The sequence below is a fragment of the Coenobita brevimanus genome, chromosome 46 (assembly GCF_032717465.1).
Source record: "Coenobita brevimanus isolate Jiangsu-jjx chromosome 46, ASM3271746v2, whole genome shotgun sequence".
NCBI classification, from domain to species: Eukaryota; Metazoa; Arthropoda; class Malacostraca; order Decapoda; family Coenobitidae; genus Coenobita; species Coenobita brevimanus.
Window position 1 is genome coordinate 12,689,922 of NC_136999.1, and position 16,100 is coordinate 12,706,021.

Sequence of the window (16,100 nt, forward strand, 5' to 3'; positions counted from 1 at the left end):
TGATGGATGGAATATCTCAAATTTGTTGTATGCTGATGATACAGTACTGCTTGCAAGTACCGGACAAGAACTTGGTAGGCTAGTGCAGAGTTTTGCTGATGTCTGTAAGCGTCGTTCTTTGAGAGTAAATGTAGAAAAGAGTAAAGTGATGGTTATTGAGAGAGAAGGTGACTCCCAGTGCAATGTAACAGTGAATGGAGAGAAATTGGAATTGGTGAGAGAGTTCAAATACCTGGGTACAGTGATAGAAAAGAGAGGAAAATGTGCAAAAGAAACTGAAGGTAGTGTCACAAGGAAGAAAAGTAGCTGGTGCAATGAAGACCTTGATAAAAAAACAGAGGCCTGAGTGTTGCAACTGCACAAGGCTTACATGAAGGAGTTTTAGTGCCAACTTGAACATATGGATGTGAGACTATGGTGTGGCATGAAAATGAAAAGTCAAGAGTAAGAGCAGTGGAGATGGGACTGCTGAGGAATGTATTTGGAGTACATAGGGTGGATAGGATACAAAATAAGGTGATTCGTGAAAGATTAGGAGTGAGGAAGTCGGTGGACACCCGAATTGAAGAGAGTGTACTGAGATGGTATGGTCATATAGAAAGAATGGATAACAATAGAGTGGTGAAGAAGGTATTTCTGAGCGAATTCGAAGGAGGGAGGAGGCGAGGTAGGCCAAGGAAAAGATGGAGAGATATGGTGGATGACTGTGTGAGGAAGAGAGATTTAGAAGTCGATGAGGCTACGGAACTGACAGGAGATCAAGCTGGCTGGATGAATTATGTGAGGAGGAGTGCATGAGCAGGGATTTTTGGCACCCCTTTATAACGTGGCAGCGTCTGGATTGACTCTGTCGGATACGATTATGTGAAGCTCCAGAACGTGGTGAATGTTTTTGGAGTTTGCGATAGAGCCAGGATTCCGGGGGCTTGAATGATGAGTGAATGGAAGCGTGGCCCATTGGATTGGGCAATTTTGGGCTGTCTGGACGTTGCTACTCCTCACCCTGCCCTTGGGTGGGAAAAGAGGTCCGGATAATGATGATAATGATATTATATATATATATATATATATATATATATATATATATATTGTTAAATAGTCTATGATTTCATCATCCTTTGTGTAATTCTAACGTACAGTATGCTGCATGTTTGATCACGAGCGTGTTCTACCTCACTCCCCCCGTCCTCCCTTATAGTAGAGTAAGTCGTTCTTTCTGTTGTTCAGAGCAGGATTGTCAACTCTTTGTCCCCTCTGGCTTCATTTGCGCGTCCTTCTTACAAGTTGTATCAAGCTCTGCCGGCCTCTATATAATGAGCTCAGTCTCTACATTAATTGCCACTTAGATCTACTCCTCATTTTGTTCACATCTCTGTCCTTCCCCTGTACAGTTGTTATTATTGTGAGTGCTCAGGAAGTCTCCAGCCATCTAGCAGCTGTGTAATTTGAGTATAAGTGTTATTGCATTTTTTCTTGTACTGTGTAGCATAAGGTGTTAATTCTTAGGCCTAATAAGGTTTTTGTAATTAATGTAAAGTTTCATGTCAGCTATTGTTCATAATACTTCGTATCTGTAATAATATATCTTGCATTCACTGAGTATTATCTGGTATTTTCATTTTATCAGAACTGACTTAGATAAATTTACTCATGCTAATTTCCTGTTAATGGAGGCTATTGCAGTTAACCACATATTTAACACGTTTTTTGCCATTACATTATCCTTATGAGTCCTGAATGTTTTGTTGTTAGTTTCAGCATTAAACTTTAACTTGTAATTTTACCTAACTCTTTGTTTTGAACCTGGAACTTTGTGGGACAGTTTTCTCTGTTCCGTAGCATAAATTTGGCGACCTCTTATCAGGATATTAAAGATATTATCATAAGGATATTGCTTGATATTTTGGGACTGTGATTTATTCATGATGTCTACTATTACTACGCTTGATGAAGCCAAAGATTTTTTGTCAAATGTGCAAACAGTGTGTGATATAGAAAACAGAACAAAGAATGAACTTAAGCTTGTTGCTCAACAATTGGGAATTGCTGTTCGCTCTCATCATTCTAAAGATCAAATTGTTGACATGATTAATGAAAGCTTGTTTAATGTAACTCCTCCAAATGAGCAAACGCATATTGAATTAGCTAAGTTACAGCTAGCCCTGCAGGAGGCTCGTGTTAAGGAGGCTGAATTTCAGGCAAATGCTAAGGAGGCTGAGTTTCAGGCACGTGCTAAGAAGGCTGAGTCTCAGGCTCGTATTCAGGAGGCACAAATTGAAATTGCTAGGATTCAGGCAGACCATGAGTATCGCATGAAACAAGGTGGAACTGGATCATCCAGCTCTGATGATTTTGATGTGGCTAAAAATGTTAAACTTGTCCCTCCTTTTAACGAATCTGATTTAACAAAGTATTTTCAGTTGTTTGAGAGGGTAGCTACAGGTTTTAATTGGCCCAAAAAGTATTGGCCAGTACTCCCTCAAACTGTTCTCACCGGTAAAGCTCAAGTAACTTATGCATCTTTGCCTCAGGATCAATCTGATAATTATGATGTAGTTAAGAGCTTGATTCTTAAGGCCTATGAGCTTGTTCCTGAAGCCTATAGAGTAAAATTTAGGACAACTTATAAGCAAGATAAGCAATCCCATGTTGAGTATGCAAAAATCAAAGAAGATCTGTTAGAGCAGTGGTTAAATTCTAAGAATGTGGATTCTGATTTTGGTAAATTAAAGCAGATGATTTTGCTGGAGGACTTCAAAAGGTGTATTAGTAAAGATGTAAGCCTATATCTTGATGAGAGAAGAATAGATAATTTGTCTGATGCTGCAGTTTTAGCTGATGAATATGTTCTTACTCACAAGAGATATTCTAGAGAAAAAAGGAAAGCTGAAAGTAAGTACGTTGCCTCTACTCAGAGTACAGGTAACAGGAAAGAGAATGAAGATGATGTTTCTCAGGAAGTAAATATCAGTTTCACCTCTAGATTTCAGAAAAGTAAATGTACTTATTGTAGTAAGTTTGGTCATACTACGGAGAAATGTTTCAGGAGACAGCGTGATATGAACAAAAAGGAGTCTTTAAATATTCAGTCAATTGGTCTAGTGTCCACCCTTGAGAGTTCCCAGAATTCTTTAACTGAGTTAACTGAACCTGCTTTGAGGGGTAAATTAAATTCTCATGACGGAGCTCCTCTTTTGAGCAGTAACGTGGGTGACACTCTCAAGAGTTCATGTGCTAATTTCCTGTCTGATGGTTTTGTCAGTCCTCTGGACAGTAATGACAGGAAATCAGTTAAAATATATCGTGATACAGGTGCCTGCCAATCCCTTATGCTGACCAGTGTTCTAGGCTCTAATGTTAATTCCTCTGATGAAACTGTAATCTTACAAGGTGTAGGGAATAATTACTTCTCTGTCCCTCTGTATAGAGTGAATTTAGAGTCTGGTTTTGTTAATGGTTCCGTTATGGTTGGGTTGGTTGAGACACTCCCAATGTCAGGTGTAACTTTCTTACTTGGAAATGATATTGGTGGAAGTCAAGTGTGTCCAGCTTCTCAGTTGTCTAGTGAGCCAGTGACTGCGACCCAGGATTGTGATGTCCCTGATGTGTTTCCTGCATGTGCTGTCACTAGGGCTAAGTCTAAAGTTACTGGTGACTTAGAGGATAATGATGATGATGATGTTATCCTAGCTGACACTTTTCTTGCTAATTTGGACCACTCACCAGATGAGGCAGTACCCCGTAGTGTTGATAATTTGTCTCGTCAAGAGTTGGTTGAGTTGCAGGTTGCTGACCCTGAGTTGAAAGGTCTAGCTAACTCTGCCTGCAGTGAGGAAGAGTCAGCTGGTGCTTCTACTTGTTATTATATAAAGTCAGGAGTACTTATGAGGAAGTGGAGACCCCTAACAGCATCAGCCGACTGTGAATGGGAGGTTGTACATCAAGTTGTCATCCCTCGTGTTTGTAGGCAGGATATCATTAGAGTGGCTCATGATTCCAGTTTGGCAGGACACCTTGGAGTGAGGAAGACTGTGGCACGCATTATGAAATACTTCTACTGGCCAGGTATCTTCAGGGATGTTTCCTGGTATTGTAAGTCTTGTCACACCTGTCAAGTTGTGGGGAAGTGTAATCAGACCGAAAAGGTTGCACCTCTAGTTCCCATTCCTCCTTTTGAGGCGCCATTCACCCGTGTGTTGGTGGATATTGTGGGCCCTCTTCCTAAGACTTCTTCAGGATTTTCTTATGTGTTGACCCTGATTGATATGGCTACTCGTTATCCTGAAGCCATTCCACTTAGAAATATCTCAGCAAAGAACGTGGTTAAGGAAATGCTAGAGTTCTTCACAATGTTTGGTCTGCCCAAGGAGGTACAGTCAGACCGGGGAAGTAATTTCATATCAAATGTTTTCAAGCAGTCTCTGAAAGAGTTGGGGATCACCCAGATCACGTCTTCAGCTTACCATCCCCAGACCCAAGGAGCGTTGGAGAGATATCATCAAACACTCAAATCAATGCTCAAGAAATACTGTTTGGAACATCAGAAAGTCTGGGACAAAGGTCTTCCATTCGTTGTGTTTGCCGCAAGAGAATCTCCAAATGAATCACTGGGCTTCTCACCCTTTGAACTACTGTTTAGCCATGAAGTAAGAGGACCCCTTAAGTTACTCAAGGAATGCTGGCTGTCGGAGGAAGATGACGTCAACCTGCTGGAGTATGTGATGAAATTCAAAGAACGGCTGTCCACTGCTTTACAGCTGGCGAGAGAGAAATTAGGAGCTGCTCAGGAGAAGATGAAGATTTGGTATGATAAGAAGTCAAGGTTACGCCACTTTCAGCCAGGAGATCAGGTTTTGATTCTGCTACCGGTGCATGGGCAACCTCTTCAAGCCAAGCTTAGTGGTCCTTATTTCGTGGAGAAGAACTCAGTGATGTCAACTATGTCATCGCCACACCAGATCGTAGAAAGAACAAGCAACTTTGTCACATCAACATGCTAAATTTATATCACAGGCAGGACGAAAATAATCCAGTCTGCACTGTAGCTGTTCCACCCGAGTTTGCAAGTGAAGTTCTCCCATGCAGCATGAGCCTGAGTGATAGTTTGGGGAAGAATCCTGATATCATGAATGATCTCCAGACTAAGCTTTCTCATCTACCTCCCGAGGAAAGGCAGGAGTTTTCGGCATTACTGCAGGAGTACCCGCAAGTGTTCCGTGCCACTCCAGGAAGAACCACTGTGTTGATGCATGATGTTGATGTTGGAGACGCAAAGCCAATTAAACTGCCTCCTTACCGTGTGAACCCAGTGAAAGTTCCTTTCATCCAGAAGGAGCTTGGCTACCTGTTGGACCACAAGATGATTGAGCCCTGTCAGAGCGAGTGGAGTTCTCCTGTCACTCTAGTCCCTAAGCCAGGTGGGTCACAGCGGCTTTGCATCGACTACAGACGTGTTAATCAGATAACCAAAACAGACACTTACGCTCTCCCTCATGTGGAAGATTGCATAGACAAGATCGGAAAGGCTAGGTACATAAGTAAGTTTGAATTGTTAAAGGGATACTGGCAAGTACCTATGATTGAACGTGCTAGGGAGATCTCATGTTTTGTAACACTAGGAAAGACTTTTGCATGTTCTGTAATGCCATATGGTATGAAGAATGCACCAGCCACATTTCAGAAGCTCATGAATGTTGTAACAGAGGGTTTGGCAGGGTGTGTTGTTTATATTGAGGATGTATTAATCTTCAGTGACAACTGGAAAGATCACCTATGCCATGTCAGTAAATTTCTTGAGCGTTTGGTTTAGGCTAATCTTGCAGCTAATTTATCAAAGTGTGAGTTTGGTCAAGCTAAAGTTCAGTACCTTGGGTACGTAACTGGTGATGGACATGTTGCACCACCAGGAGCTAAGGTTCAGGTTATAAGTGATCTTCCCAGACCTAAAAGTAGGAAAGAGCTACAAAGATTTTTGGGAATGGTAGGTTATTACAGGAGATTTGTTCTTAACTTTTCAATTCTTGTATCACCACTTACAGACCTACTGGAAAAGGGAGTTAAATTTGTCTGGACCGATAACTGTGAATCCTCTTTCAGCAAACTTAAAGCTATCTTATTAAGTCAGCCAGTGCTCGCTACTCCAAATTTTGCTAAGCCTTTTAAGATGGCTGTTGATGCAAGTGATACAGGAGCTGGGGCTGTTTTGCTTCAAGAGGATGATCAGGGTATTGAACACCCTGTATCTTATTACAGTAAGAAGTTCACTCCACCTCAAAAGAACTACTCAACTATTGAGAAAGAGCTTTTGGCCTTGATTTTGGGTTTACAGCATTTTTCATTTTATTTGTGTTCTGGTTTTGACCCCATAGTCATTTATACCGATCATAACCCACTGAAATTCCTTAGTAAGTTTAAAGATAAAAATCAGAGATTGACAAGATGGAGTCTACTTCTTCAGGAGTATTCATTAGACATACAACATATCAAGGGGAAAGAAAATGTTATTGCAGATTGCTTATCCAGACTTTAGACAGATTGTTTTAGAGTAATAAGAAATTTCCTTTGTAAATTTCTTTTTTCTTTGTGGGGAGGTGTTACATAGCCTATGATTTCATCATCCTTTGTGTAATTCTAACGTACAGTATGCTGCATGTTTGATCACGAGCGTGTTCTACCTCACTCCCCCCGTCCTCCCTTATAGTAGAGTAAGTCGTTCTTTCTGTTGTTCAGAGCAGGATTGTCAACTCTTTGTCCCCTCTGGCTTCATTTGCGCGTCCTTCTTACAAGTTGTATCAAGCTCTGCCGGCCCCTAAATAATGAGCTCAGTCTCTACATTAATTGCCACTTAGATCTACTCCTCATTTTGTTCACATCTCTGTCCTCCCCCTGTACAGTTGTTATTATTGTGAGTGCTCAGGAGTCTCCAGCCATCTAGCAGCTGTGTAATTTGAGTATAAGTGTTATTGCATTTTTTCTTGTACTGTGTAGCATAAGGTGTTAATTCTTAGGCCTAATAAGGTTTTTGTGATTAATGTAAAGTTTCATGTCAGCTATTGTTCATAATACTTCGTATCTGTAATAATATATCTTGCATTCACTGAGTATTATCTGGTATTTTCATTTTGTCAGGGCTGACTTAGATAAATTTACTCATGCTAATTTCGTGTTAATAGAGGCTATTGCAGTTAACCATATATTTAACCTGTTTTTTGCCATTACATTATCCTTATGAGTCCTGAATGTTTTGTTGTTAGTTTGAGCATTAAACTTTAACTTGTAATTTTACCTAACTCTTTGTTTTGAACCTGGAACTTTGCGGGACAGTTTTCTCTGTTCCGTAAGAATATATATATATATATATATATATATATATATATATATATATATATATATATATATATATATATATATACGTTGAGTACACCGCTTCCCGTCCGATCAGCGAAGTTAAGCAACGTTGGGTCTGGTTAGTACTTGGATGGGTGACCGCATGTGAACCCCAGATGCTGTTGGCATCCCTACTTGTCAAGTGGGGTTGGTGGAGGATTAGTGCCCCTCTCTGTAAAACAATTAACTCTAAGCCGTTGGCCACCCCGTTTGGGATACATGGCGTCTGGCAATGAATGAAATGAATATATATATATATATCCATCCATCCATCATCCAATCCTACCTTGTCCCATGAGGAGCGTAGGAGCCCGGGGCTAGGCAGTTGGTCCTGACATTTAAGATGAGAGTGACCAACCTCACTCATCCCTGAGTGGCATTACATGAGCAATAAACCCCAACTACAACTTGGATATAAACCTTCGTCGGCTCAATCCGAGTGGAGCACAATAATTACCCACTAAACCACCAGGTGCCAAAATTTGGTTGTATGGTTACCACTCAGCGTAGTAAATGGTTTCCTGGTGTACAGGAAACCATTTGGCTTGTCACTCAGTGTAGAGTCACCCATAGGCAGAAGAAAGAGGAAAGAATGAAGGAATGAAAGACAGAAGAGGGGGTGTAAAGTCACCCGTACGCAGAAGGATGAGGAAAGAATGAAGGAAAGTAAGATAGAAGAAGATGGAAGGAAAGAAGGATGGAGGAGAAGACAGGGCAGACACCCGAGAGCAGCACTACAGTGAGTGAGTGAATGGTGACCGTTCCCACCTACCACACCATATATATAATTATATATATATATATATATATATATATATATATATATATATATATATATATATATATATATATATATATATATATATATATATATATATATATATATAGTACATATAATTTAAAGAGAGAGAGAGAGAGAATGATAATACGAATACTCGTAACTGAAAGTGCATGAATTAAAAGAGAGAGAGAGAGAATGATAATACGAATACTCGTAACCGAAAGTGCATGAATTTAAAGAGAGAGAGAGAGAGAGAGAGAGAGAGAGAGAGAGAGAGAGAGAGAGAGAGAGAGAGAGAGAGAGAATGATAATACGAATACTCGTAACTGAAAGTGCATGAATGGCATGTATGTCGATGACGTTTCGTTTATAAAAGAAGCTGGTAAGTTGGATCTGTCAAAACAACGTAATTTTTATTCTAAAATTTTCCAGGTGCTGTCGACCATGTGATACTACAGAGGAATGCGAGGGCAGGGGTGGAAAATGTGTTGGTGATGTTTTGCCATTCATCAAAAAGGGATGGAAAGCGGAACCATCGATTAAGTGAAAACAGCCTGAGTGTACCTGTGTTATAGGAAAAGAATGACTCTGAACTGCTACTGCTGCGTCAAACGTGAGTCCTATGGTCCACCCTTACCACGAGGGCCTTCTTGCCTTATTGCAGGATATATGCCTATTAGAAACACTGGAAAATAGTATCATGATCATGGATTTTAGTGCGTTTATTACCCTTCCCCGGGCCGAGAGGGGCTCGGGGACGGGTACTGTTTTCACTCGGTTTGTCTTTCTGTTTGTTTGCTTGTTTTTCTGTTTGTCTGTCTGTTAACAAGTTTACGTGAAAACTGCTGGTGCGATTTTGACTAAAATTACAAGGATGATGTGCTATGGCATTCTGATCATCTGAAAAATTTTTAGGTCAAACTAGGCCAAGGTCCAGCCAGGACCCCAAATTGCATTTAAAAAAAAAATGGGAGAATGGTAAGCAGTTTTCTATATATATATATATATATATATATATATATATATATATATATATATATATATATATATATATATATATATATATATATATATATATATTTGCCATAACTCCTTTGAAATACGTCAAAACCTAAAGATGCATCTTTCAGATCTGCATCCTGTACCACGTCTCATTACATCAGGGGGGCCACCACCCAGTTAGTGGTGGTGGGGGAGAGGGTCAGTGTTCGGTGGATCAGGCCTAAAATTTCAAATGGACAAAAATCGTCAATTTTTACCCGATTCACTTCAAATTTTATATGTGACATCTTTGACTTGATATCCTGTTATGTTTAAACGTCAGCACTGAAATGACGGCCGGGGACGGGTTTGCTGTGCCTTGGCACAGCTTCTTGTTAGGCGCTGGAAACGGATGCCTTCATGTGGTGGCAAAAGTGCAAATGGACAGTGAAGCTTGCTGGTTATACAAACGTCCCTCAACACTCACCCTACTTCTGAAAGGAGGGTGCTGAGCTGCAGGAAAGGGGCAGCTTTAGCTTGCAGTTCACTAGGTTCACACTCCAATGAACCTGGGACTACAACAAAGGTATTTACAGTTACTGGTGTATTTCTTATGATAGTTTAAAGCTGAAATCTAAATATAATTATCTGACTTACGTATCGTGAACTTAACGCTCATGATAAGGACAATCCCTGGCATGTGTTCCAGCCACCATTAGACGACATTATTTAGGTAAGAGTGAGTAATAAGAACAGTCCAGCTAACGTTTGAAGATTTTATTCGGCTTAGAGTGGGTCATAGAAGCCGGAGTGAATTGCACCCTCAGTTTTCAGTACCGAATGGAAGATATTGCTTTATTCTCGGGTAGGGTTTGGCAGCATTTAACCCCATGATCCAGGTGGCGGATTTTCTATTTTTATTCTTGTTACCACCAGAGGATTATATTGAACTTATCGGATACGTATAGTGCATACTAGTGAAGTGTTTAAGGAAGGCTATAACTAACCCCTCCAGTTCAAAGGTGTCTCTTCTAAGCTGAATAAAATCGTCTGGAGAAAGCAAGAATATAATAACAGCCAGGTAACAAGAGTCAAGCGATAAGAAAAATATTAAAACATGCTCTCTCTCTCTCTCTCTCTCTCTCTCTCTCTCTCTCTCTCTCTCTCTCTCTCTCTCTCTCTCTCTCATATTTATTCTGTTTTATTTAGTTTTATTCTAGTTCTAAATGTTTTTTTTTTCTTCCAGCGGTCACCACCAGGGGCATGGACAACGCATCCAAGGCTAGGAGAGAGACCCCCCCCCCCTCTTTCGACGCGGTCAGTGAGCCACACACCCGACACCACATGAACGGACATCACGGCGTTAATCCCTCCACGCCGAGACGTATTTTATATTGTGTTATTGCTATCGCTATTATATTCAGCTGAAGAGAGACTCCGTACGGAAGGAGATAAAATTTCCATTTGCCCCTTCATTACTAGCCATCTGTCCTAGGTTTACATAATGGTCTAGAGGTAGCAAGAATATCTATGAAACCCGTCATCGGACTGAAGAGCGTTAATGATCTCTAAAGGTAAAATTCACTATCTCTGTTGCTGAATTGACAGTGATTATAATAATAATTACACCCGATATTAATTATGTTTTTTTTTTTTATTCTGTTCACCAATACAGTAAAAAAAAAAACATCAAATCCTCGGTACTCTAATACGTAAAATGTCAAGTTTATATAAAGAAGCGTTAATTCAGTCTAGTAGGGTCACTGCTTTTTATTACATGTATATGAATGCATGAACGTCTGTACTAGTCCTGCACCTTGTTCTCTGATTAGAAATCAAATATATGATAAAATGAATGGATCTAAGTTTCGTTTTGTTTCATCGTTGGTCAGAGAACATTGTAACAATTTCAGTACGATGACGTACTATTCCATTTTAGGCAGGTTACCGTCAAGCAATTTTCTTCAGAGTAGAATCAGCCTCCGTTCAAAATGCTTTGCCAAACCAAATCAAATTGTCTTGGAAAAAAAAAAAAAAAAAAAAGTACAGCGTTGTATTGCTGTCCTGACTGCCAGTTCGGCTATAGCAACTGTAATCATGTACAAAACTGTACTTGGATATAATTGGATATAAAACTTTAGAACTACAACTGTCTTTAATTTCTCCGTGTTTATTTTTATTAACCGGTTAAGTAAGATGATGATTACATTTTACTTTAAACGTAGGGAGCACGTATGGTTATATGGTTACCACCCAGCGTTGTAAGTGGTTTCTTGGCTGACAGGAAACCATTTGGCTTGTCACTCAATGTAAAGCCACCAGTAAAGGAAAGGAAAGCAATAAGAAGTGCCGGGAAAGATGGGAGAATAGGAAGAGAGGAGGGCAGGCACAGAAAAAGAATGATAAAGGCTAAAGAAGATGTAGGCAGCACTACATCAAGTGAGAGTATGATGGTCGCCACCACCGCCTGACGTTTGCTGGAATACAATATGGGTTCATCCGAATATGAGAGGGTGAATGGTGGCAGTATTAACACTCTAAGCATTAAATGACTCTTAGCTTGATCAAATCGTTTGGCGTTCTTGGAATACAATATAAGAGCTGGTCCGGCTATGAGAGAGTTAAACAATTATACCTACAGTACTAACAACTTAAAATATTAACAACGTCGATTTAAAAATATATCATTGTTCTGCTGAAGTAGTCCTGTGTTAATACATTGTTCAACCATTTATGGAATCACACACTCCTGACTCCGGCTGTGAGAACTTCGTACGCCACAGCAAGAAAATCTACAAAAATTTTCATTGTGACTTGCCTTGTGTATCTTTTCAGAGGTAATTCAGCACTCATTCAGGAAGTATGATATTATTATACTCCCCTCTCCCTACGTAATTTTCATATTTTCAGCATTATGTAGTATTAGCAGTAGTAACCCCAGGCTCATCTAAACTGAACCAGGTGGACAGCAAACATCATTTATATATATATAAAGATATTTAACAAATAACAACAGCAAAAGCACAAATAACTCAGTCTCATATCAGTTATAGCTTGTTGCAGTTTGATAAGAAAGATATATGAATAACAACAGTACCTAAACAAGGAAAAGTCAGTTATTACCTACGATGTAACTAAGGCCACTTAACGTGATTCAGCTGGTAAGCTTTCAATCACACTATTCTGTACCTGGCCAGCAACAACACCGAATATTATATCAAACATGAACGATATTCTCGCTTTTATGGAAAAAAATATGTAAACTAAACAAATACTGAACTTGAGTGAGAACGAACACGTGTATGTATTTCATGTAACTTTCTCCTTAACGTACATTTCTTTCTATACATATCTATAATAACCACTTATACCAGGCACCCTACCAATCCTTAAGATGTCTAGGATGGATTTTGCGTACCTAGTCTGTATTTAAGTGAAGCAGTTTCGGAAGAGTCAAGCTCTAGTACAGGGACGTTCTGGCTGACTTCTCGTAAGGTAGAGTTTCCAGTAAGTGTACTGGCAAGGATACTCGCCTTACCACGCAGGTCATTAATTCTGTAATGTTATTACCTGAAGAATTTGGTGGGGGAACGGGGGATGACTTGTTAAAGTCATTATTGAAAGAATTCACGGTTAACCAGAATATTCGACTGCAGTTGGGATTGTCTAGTAGTTTCGATGCTTGAAGGTGAAGAAAGTTTGATTTAGAGAGATTTATAACAGTTTTTGCATGGTTTCTAGCAATTTTTAATTGACTGAACGATTCAGATGTTGTTTGTTTTAAGTAAGAGTTATATGCTAATGGCTTTTGGGCCGTTGCTCTGGCACAATTGCTATCAAATCATTCTGGGGAGTCCAATCTGTAAGTGAATTTTGGACTTGGTATGAACAATTCCATAACAGTTTGTATTAAGTTATGAATGTGGGACTTGTTAAAATTGATATCACAAGAGAAGAAAGACTGCCATGGATTGGCGGCAAGATAATTTCTAAATCCTTCCCAATCTGCCCTATCAAAGTGCCTTCTGCTCACCCTGACAGGTTCGGAATGGGGAGTTTGGGAGAAGCGACTAATGAGGCTTTGATGAGATTCTGTTCGGAGGATCCAAGTTGTGACATTACTTCTATCCTGTTATAAAAGAACAGAAATGGAGGTGGGTAGGTCATGTAGCAGGAAAAAGGGATAACTGATGGAGCAAGAGGCTGACTGACTGGACTCCAAGAGACTGGAAACGTAGCAGAAAAAAGACCAGAAAGGAGGTAGAGAGATAAGATAGACAAGTTTGCAGGTAAAACGTGGTGGAGATTGGCTCAGTCAAGGAATTCGTGGAGAAAGTTGGAAAAGGACTTTCCTAAACACTGGACTTGCAATGTTTATGATGAAAAAATATATATATATTGTTACATAGCCTATGATTTCATCATCCTTTGTGTAATTTTAACGCACAGTATGCTGCATGTTTGATCACGAGCGTGTTCTGCCTCAGTCCCCCCCTTCTACCGTTATAGTAGAGTAAGTCGTTCTTTCTGTTGTTCAGAGTAGGATTGTCAGCTCTTTGTCCCCTATGGCTTCATTTGCACGTCCTTCTTACAAGTTGTATCAAGCTCTGTGGCCCCTATATAATGAGCTCAGTCTCTACATCATTGCCACTTAGATCTGCTCCTCATTTTGTTCACATCTCTGTCCTCCCCTGTACAGTTATTATTGAGTGCTCAGGAAGTCTCCAACCATCTAGCAGCTGTGTAATTTGAGTATAAGTGTTGTTGCATTTTGTTCTTGTACTGTATAGCATAAGTTTAATTTGTAGGCCTAGTGAGGTTTTTGTAATTCATGTAGGGTTCTTATTGTCAGCCATCATTAATAATAGTTTGTATCTGTAATAATTTATCTTGCATTAACTGAGCATTACCCAGTGTATTTTCATTTTATCAGGGCTGACTTAGGTAAATTTACTCTTGCTAATTTCGTGTTAATAGAGGCTATTGCAGTTAACCATATATTTAACCTGTTTTTTGCCATTACATTATCCTTATGAGTCCTGAATGTTTTGTTGTTAGTTTGAGCATTAAACTTTAAATTGTAATTTTACCTAACTCTTTTATTTTGAACTTGGACCTTTACGGGACAGTAGTGATTATTAGTATTCTCACTTAAAGTGTACATTATCTTTCTCTGTTCCGTAACATAAATTTGGCGACCTCATATCAGGATATTCCGGATATTATCATAAGGATATTGCTTGATATTTTGTGACTGTTACTTATTCATGATGTCTACTATTACTAAACTTGATGAAGCCAAAGATTTTTTGTCAAAGGTGCAAACAGTGTGTGATGTAGAAAACAGAACAAAGAATGAACTTAAGCTTGTTGCTCAACAATTGGGAATTGCTGTTCGCTCTCATCATTCTAAAGATCAAATTGTTGACATGATTACTGAAAGCTTGTTTAATGTAACTCCTCCAATGAGCGAACGCAGATTGAATTAGCTAAGTTACAGCTAGCCCTGCAGGAGGCGGAGTCTCGTGTTAAGGAGGCTGAATTTCAAGCAAATGCTAAGGAGCCTGAATCTCAGGCTCGGATTCAGAAGGCACAGATAAAGGCTCAGGCACAAATTGAACTAGCTAGGATTCAGGCAGACCATGAGTATCGCATGAAACAAGGTGGAACTGGATCATCTAGCTCTGATGATTTTGATGTGGCTAAAAATGTTAAACTTGTCCCTCCTTTTAATGAATCTGATTTAACAAAGTATTTTCAGTTGTTTGAGAGGGTAGCTACAGGTTTTAATTGGCCCAAAAAGTATTGGCCAGTACTCCTTCAAACTGTTCTCACCGGTAAAGCTCAAGTAATTTATGCATCTTTGCCTCAGGATCAATCTGATAATAATGATGTAGTTAAGAGCTTGATTCTTAAGGCCTATGAGCTTGTTCCTGAAGCCTATAGAGTAAAATTTAGGACAACTTATAAGCAAGATAAGCAATCAATCAAAGAAGATCTGTTAGAGCAGTGGTTAAATTCTAAGAATGTGGATTCTGATTTTGGTAAATTTAAGCAGATGATTTTGCTGGAGGACTTCAAGAGGTGTGTTAATAAAGATGTAAGCCTATATCTTGATGAGAAAAGAATAGATAATTTGTCTGATGCTGCAGTTTTAGCTGATGAATATGTTCTCACTCACAAGAGATATTCTAAAGAAAAAGGGAAAGCTGAGAGTAAGTACGTTGCCTCTACTCAGAGTACAGGTAACAGGAAAGAGAATATAGATGATGTTTCTCAGGAAGTAAATACCAGCTTCACCTCTAGATTTCAGAAAAGTAAATGTACTTATTGTAGTAAGCTTGGTCATACTACGGAGAAATGTTTCAGGAGACAGCGTGATGTGAACAAAAAGGAGTCTATAAATATTCAGTCAATTAGTCTAGTGTCCACCCTTGAGAGTTCCCAGAATTCTTTAACTGAGTTAACTGAACCTGCTTTGAGGGGTAAATTAAATTCTCATGTTGGAGCTCCTCTTTTGAGCAGTAACGTGGGTGACACTCTCAAGAGTTCATGTGCTAATTTCCTGTCTGATGGTTTTGTCAGTCCTCTGGACAGTAATGACAGGAAATCAGTTAAAATATATCGTGATACAGGTGCCTGCCAATCCCTTATGCTGACCAATGTTCTAGGCTCTAATGTTAATTCCTCTGATGAAACTGTAATCTTACAAGGTGTTGGGAATAATTACTTCTCTGTTCCTCTGTGCAGAGAGAATTTAGAGTCTGGTTTTGTTAATGGTTCCGTTATGGTTGGGTTTGTTGAGACACTCCCAATGTCAGGTGTAACTTTCTTACTTGGAAATGATATTGGTGGAAGTCAAGTGTGTCCAGCTTCTCAGTTGTCTAGTGAGCCAGTGGCACGGCCAAGGATTGTGATGTCCCTGATGTGTTCCCTGCATGTGCTGTCACTA

At 39.5% G+C, this 16,100-nt stretch overlaps 1 long non-coding RNA gene and 1 pseudogene across 1 annotated transcript in view; both read left to right on the forward strand.

Annotated features, from left to right (window-relative positions):
• Positions 1-10,771, forward strand: part of LOC145398630 (uncharacterized) — a 25,216-nt gene extending 14,445 nt beyond the window's left edge. Inside the window, exons 5-6 of the long non-coding RNA XR_013897167.1 lie at positions 8,600-8,780; positions 10,395-10,771. This is a non-coding gene — a long non-coding RNA (uncharacterized LOC145398630). The remainder of the gene's footprint in view (positions 1-8,599; positions 8,781-10,394) is intronic.
• Positions 7,397-7,514, forward strand: LOC145398830 (5S ribosomal RNA; annotated as a pseudogene).
• Positions 10,772-16,100: the final 5,329 nt, after the last annotated feature.